Below are 5,950 nucleotides of genomic sequence, written 5' to 3' on the forward strand. Positions count from 1 at the left end.
ATATCAAGGGGATTCATGGATAAGTTTAAACTGCCAACCCAAGCCCTTAGGTCACCCATGTTGGTAACCTCGCCAGGAGCAGAGTATATGGCTAGCCTATGGTGTGATCGGTTACCATTAAGGATTGGTAACTACATGTTCCCCTCAGACCTAATAGTATTGGAGTCACAAGCATTGGATGTGATATTAGGCATGGATTGGTTATCGAAGTACGGAGGGAACATTGACTGCGCCAGTAAGTCGATCATACTCACCACCCCAGAAGGAAGAAGGATCAAGTATGTATCCCGGCATGTGCCGAATAGGACTCAAGTAAATTCCTTATCAGGAGTTGTACAGGAGGAAGTACCAGTGGTGAAGGATTTCCCAGATGTATTTCCAGAAGAGTGGCCAGGTATGCCACCGAATAGAGACATTGAGTTTTTGATTGAGCTTTTGCCAGGCACAGGGCCAATATCTAAGAGACCGTACAGAATGCCCGCAAAGGATTTGGAGGAAATTAAGAAGCAGATTAAGGAGTTATGGGATAAAGGTTATATTCGCCCATGTTTGTCACCTTTGGGATCCCCAGTACTTCTAGTGGAGAAGAAGGATGGATCGTTAAGGACGGTTGTTGATTATCGAGGATTGAATGAAGTGACGATCAAGAACAAGTACCCACTGTCGATGATCAATGATTTGTTTGACCAGCTGCAAGGAGCTAAGGTGTTTTCCAAGATCGATCTGCGATCAGGGTACCACCAGCTGAAGATTCGAGAGCAGGATATACCTAAGACAGCTTTTACCACGAGGTACGGGCTATATGAGTATACCGTTATGTCATTTGGCCTGACTAACGCACCTGCCTATTTTATGAACATGATGAACAAGGTGTTTATGGAGTTTTTGGATAAGTTCATTGTGGTGTTCATTGATGACATCCTGGTCTACTCGAAGAATGAAGAAGAACATAAAGAGCATTTGCATTTAGTACTTGGAAAACTCAGAGAACATCAGCTCTACGCCAAATTCAGCAAGTGTGAGTTTTGGTTGAAGGAAGTTGGATTCCTTGGACATGTTATATCCGGAGAAGGAATAGCGGTAGACCCCACCAAAGTTGTCACTGTGACAAATTGGGAGTCACCCACATAAGTTGGAGAGATCCGGAGTTTTCTTGGACTCGCATGATACTACCGGAGCTTCGTTGAGAATTTCTCAAAGATTGCGAAGCCTATGACGGAGTTGTTAAAGAAGGACACCAAGTTTAAATGGACTGAAGAATGTGAGGCTAGTTTTCAGGAATTGAAGAAACATTTGGTTACATCACCAGTGTTTATTCTGCCAGATCAACACAAGGATTACGAAGTATATTGCGACGCTTCTCGTCAAGGACTTGGAGCCGTACTTATGCAGGAGGGAAGAGTGGTTTCATATGCCTCATGACAGCTTAAACCCCACGAGTTAAATTATGCAACGCATGATTTGGAGTTAGCAGCCGTGGTGCATGCGTTGAAGACTTGGAGACATTTTCTCATCGGAAACCATTGTGAGGTATACACGGATCACAAGAGTTTGAAGTATATCTTCACGCAGAAGGAGTTGAATCTCGGGCAGAGGAGATGGTTAGAACTCATTAAGGATTATGATATGAGGTTGCATTATCATCTCGGAAAGGCTAACGTAGTAGCCGATGTGTTGAGCCGCAAGAGTCATGTCAATACACTCATGATCGGAGAGTTACCCAAGGAGTTGGCAGATAACATTTGCGAGCTATGTTTGGAGATAGTTCCGAGAGGCTATGTAGCAGCATTGGAGATTCATATTGATGGATAAGATCATAGAAGCTCAGAAGACGGACAAGGAGATTGCCGAAATAAAGGAAAGAATGAGTAAAGGAAAGGCTAAAGGATTTCGTGAGGATGAGCACGATACCTGGTTTGAGGACCGCGTATATGTGCCAAATGGTCAGGAGATCACGAAGTTGATTCTGCAAGAGGCCCATGATTCGACATATTCGATTCACCCAGGAAATACCAAGATGTATCTGGATTTGAAGGATAGTTTCTGGTGGACCGAAATGAAGAAGGATATTGGAGATTAGGGCAGTTTGTGATGTATGTCAGAGAGTGAAGGCAGCACATCAGAAGCCAGCAGGATTGCTACAACCATTGCTGATACCCGAATGGAAGTGGGATAAAGTAGGCATGGACTTTATCACGGGATTACCCAGGACTCGTTCAGGCTATGACTCGATATGGGTTGTAGTCGATCGTTTGACGAAAGTTCTCATTTCATCCCAGTGAAGACCACTTACACCAGTGCTAAGTTGGCAAAGATATACATGACCAGGATCCTATGTCGGCATGGAGTTCCGAGGACCATTATATAAGATAGAGGAACCCAGTTTACCTCAAAGTTTTGGAATCAGTTGCATGAGACTTTGGGAACCAGGCTAGAGTTCAGTACAGCTTTTCACCCGCAGACAGATGGACAGACTGAGAGAGTCAATCAGATTCTGGAGGACATGTTGAGAGCTTGTGCACTAGACTCTGGATCTAGTTGGGACGATAATTTGTCGTATGCAGAGTTCTCTTATAACAACAGCTATCAAGCCAGTTTGAAGATGGCCCCTTTCGAAGCACTGTACGGAAGGAGGTGCAGAACACCGTTGTTGTGGGACGAAGTTAGAGACCGGCAGTTGTTTGGACCAGATTTGATTAAAGAGTCTGAAGAGAAGGTTAAGCTGATTCGTGATAGACGGAAGGTAGCCCAGTCCAGGCAAAAGAATTATGCGGATTCAAAACGCAAGGAGACAGTTTACGAAGTTGGAGACAGAGTCTATCTTCATGTATCCCCACTTCGAGGAGTGGAGCGCTTTAGAGTTAAGGGAAAACTAGCACCACGTTTTGTGGGACCATACAAAGTTTTGGAACGTATGGGAGAAGTTGCTTAGAAGTTGGAATTGCCTGAAGGATTGTCAGAAGATCACGATGTGTTCCACGTTTCTCAGTTGAAGAAGTGCCACGCAGAGATGGATGATATTCCTCTGAGAGATACAGTACCGTTGGAAGCGATACAGTTGGATAGCTATTTGACCTATGAGGAGAAGCTAGTCAGGATTCTTGAGTTTGCCAGCCAAGTTACACACAGCAAGGTTATCAAATTTTGCAAAGTTCAGTGGAGCCACTATACCGAGGATGAAGCCACCTGGGAGCGAGAGGAAGACCTACAGAAAGTTCACCCACACCTATTTTCTAGCCAACCCGAATCTCGAGGGCGAGATTCATCTTAAGGGGGGTAGGTGAAAGTGCTAGTTATCTACTAGAGGGGGGTGAATGGGCGATTTTTACGGAAGTCTTCAAAACATGAAAGTTTCGAAGACAAACATGAAAACTGGACCTATAAACATGCAGCGGAAGATGAACTACACTAGACAAGCCATAGTCAAACAAGTATGAAGCTAAAGCATGATGACTGATAGCAGCTATGTAGTAGGATCAGGATGGAAGATAGTATGAAGCCAATTAGAACAAGTAGTCACACAGTGAAGACAAATAGGTAGAGTAATCAGGCAATGACTTCACAAAGACAAACTGTAAGTAAGGAGAGTAAGAGATAGAACCAGTGTGTTGTGAAGACAAGGATTTGTTCGACTAGTTCTAGTTGCTGTGACAACTGTACGTCTGGTTAGGGAGGCTGAGATTGAACTCAGAAGACTATGTCTTCACCTTATTCCCCTTGAGCTAAGGACACACAGTCCCCGCCTAATCACTCTGGTAAGTCTTCAAGGTAGACTTCCAAACCTTCACAGACTTCATTCACCGGCAATCCACAATTACTCTTGGATGCTCAGAACGCGACGCCTGACCGGCTGGAGGATTCACAGTCCTCAAGTGTAACAAGTCTTCAGATCACACGGACAGAAAGACTTCAGTGATGCCTAACACTCTTTGGCTCTGGGTGTTTGGGCTTTGTCCTCACAAGGATTTCTCTCTCTCATAAGCTTCAGAGGTGGGTTGATCTCAAACGACAAAAGCCGTGCACTAACTCTGAGCAGCCACCAATTTATGGTGTAGGGGTGGGCTATTTATAGCCACTAGGCAACCCGACCTGGTTTGTCCGAAATGACCCTGGGTCACTGAGGAACTGACACGTGTCACAACGGTCAGATTTCAAACACACGCGACAACTTGACTTGGGCTACAAGTAAAGCTGACTTATCCGACTCTGGATAAGATTTTCTCTCATTGTCTTCGCTCGAAGACATAGGATTTGTTTTGAGCATCACTTCAGTCACTCTGACTTTGTTCACTTGGACCCCACTTAACAGTGCAGTGGTTCCTATGACTCAACAAAGAAGAAAAGAAACAACGAAACTTGTTGGGGATATTACCACTGGGCGTGAACCGGCCTACCTGGGCCGGGTTAGCTTCATTAGTAGTTTAAAGGTGATTAAGTAGATGAAGGCCCAAGGCCTGTAGTCGGTTTAGAACCTGTAGCCGTAAACCGGCTTGATATGTAAACTTGCATTGTAAGTTAGGAATATAGAGAGACCAACCGGGATACGAGTATGAACCGGTGTGGGACTCTATGGACCGACGGGCGTCACCCGTGTATATAAGGGGACGACCCGGCGACGGTTCAAGGGGAGACAACAACAACTCGAGACTAGGCGAAGCTTGTTTGCTCCCTAGCCATCGAAACCACATCAATTCCATCACAACTAGACATAGGCTTTTACCTTCATCGAAGGGGCCGAACTAGTATAAACCCTTGTGTCTTTGTGTCCGCTTTAACCCCTTCAAGTTAACCCGTAGCGATGGCTCCACGACTAAGTCCTTTCACAAGGACATCTGCCGTGACAAATCCACGACAGTTGGCGCCCACCGTGGGGCTATCGCACGACGGTTTGATGATCTTGGAGGGCAAGCTCAAAGGACTCGAAGGCTATGCTGTGGGCCGGATGACCAAGAGTCGTCGCGGCAAGCTCTACATCGACGATGCAGGATGGGGTCCCGAAGCCGGCTCGATCGAGTACGGGTACCGGGTCCCCTTTGGTGGCATACACGTTTTTATCGGCAAGATTGGTGAGCCTGGGCCTGAGCCGGTCATCCGCACCGACCTTGTCGAGACGGCTCAGCGTGCGAGATCTACCCAAGTTAAACCGGCCGTGAGGCGTGCCTTCGTGGGAGTCATCCACGGAGGAGAGCATGAGGACGAGTCAGAATACGGTAGCGAGACCGTCGTCTGTTCCGGCGACGAGTCCTCAACCGGAGAGACTGAATCATTGTACCAGTTGCAAGACAACCAGATTAGGGGTTGTTCCGATGGCGACAGTGTTCCGGACCCCCAAGATCAGATCAACCGGGTTGGAATATTCATGGCCGGCACGTAGGCGGCGAATCACTCTTCGACCGCAGCAGCAATGCTCTCCGGATCAGCAGCGGCAGCGGCAGCAAGGGCAGGAGGCCTTGTGCCCCCACCAGTTCAAGTTCTGTCTGACCTGTTTGACGCACTAGCGGTACTTACGGCAGAGGCCAATCCGGCGGATCAGGAGGCCCATGATGCGGAGATTGCAAAGGTGAGAGAGCAGATCGTACAGGCCAAAGCCGACCTAGCAGCAGAGAAGGACAGGATGGCTGCAGAGCGGGCCGCTTTGGACGCCCAGGCCTATAAGCTCATGCTCGACCAGAACGCATCACAGGAGGTCTTGAAGCGGAAGCACAGATCACGCCTGCCGTTAGGGTTTGACCCTCGAAATCTCTTTCACACTCCGGGAGCTGGAACCAGTAATCCGCCGAGGCACCTGGAGGTAAACCGGGTCGAGGCACCAGGGCCAGGAGCGACGGTCCAACCCCGCCTGATGGAACCTCCTTGGCAGAACATTGTGATTCCTCCACCGGTCCAGACACCTCCGGGTCATTATTCTAATCCTATGGACAATCTTGTCGCAGCTGCTGCGCAATTAGAA

Source organism: Triticum dicoccoides, chromosome 1B (assembly GCF_002162155.2).
Source record: "Triticum dicoccoides isolate Atlit2015 ecotype Zavitan chromosome 1B, WEW_v2.0, whole genome shotgun sequence".
NCBI lineage: Eukaryota > Viridiplantae > Streptophyta > Magnoliopsida > Poales > Poaceae > Triticum > Triticum dicoccoides.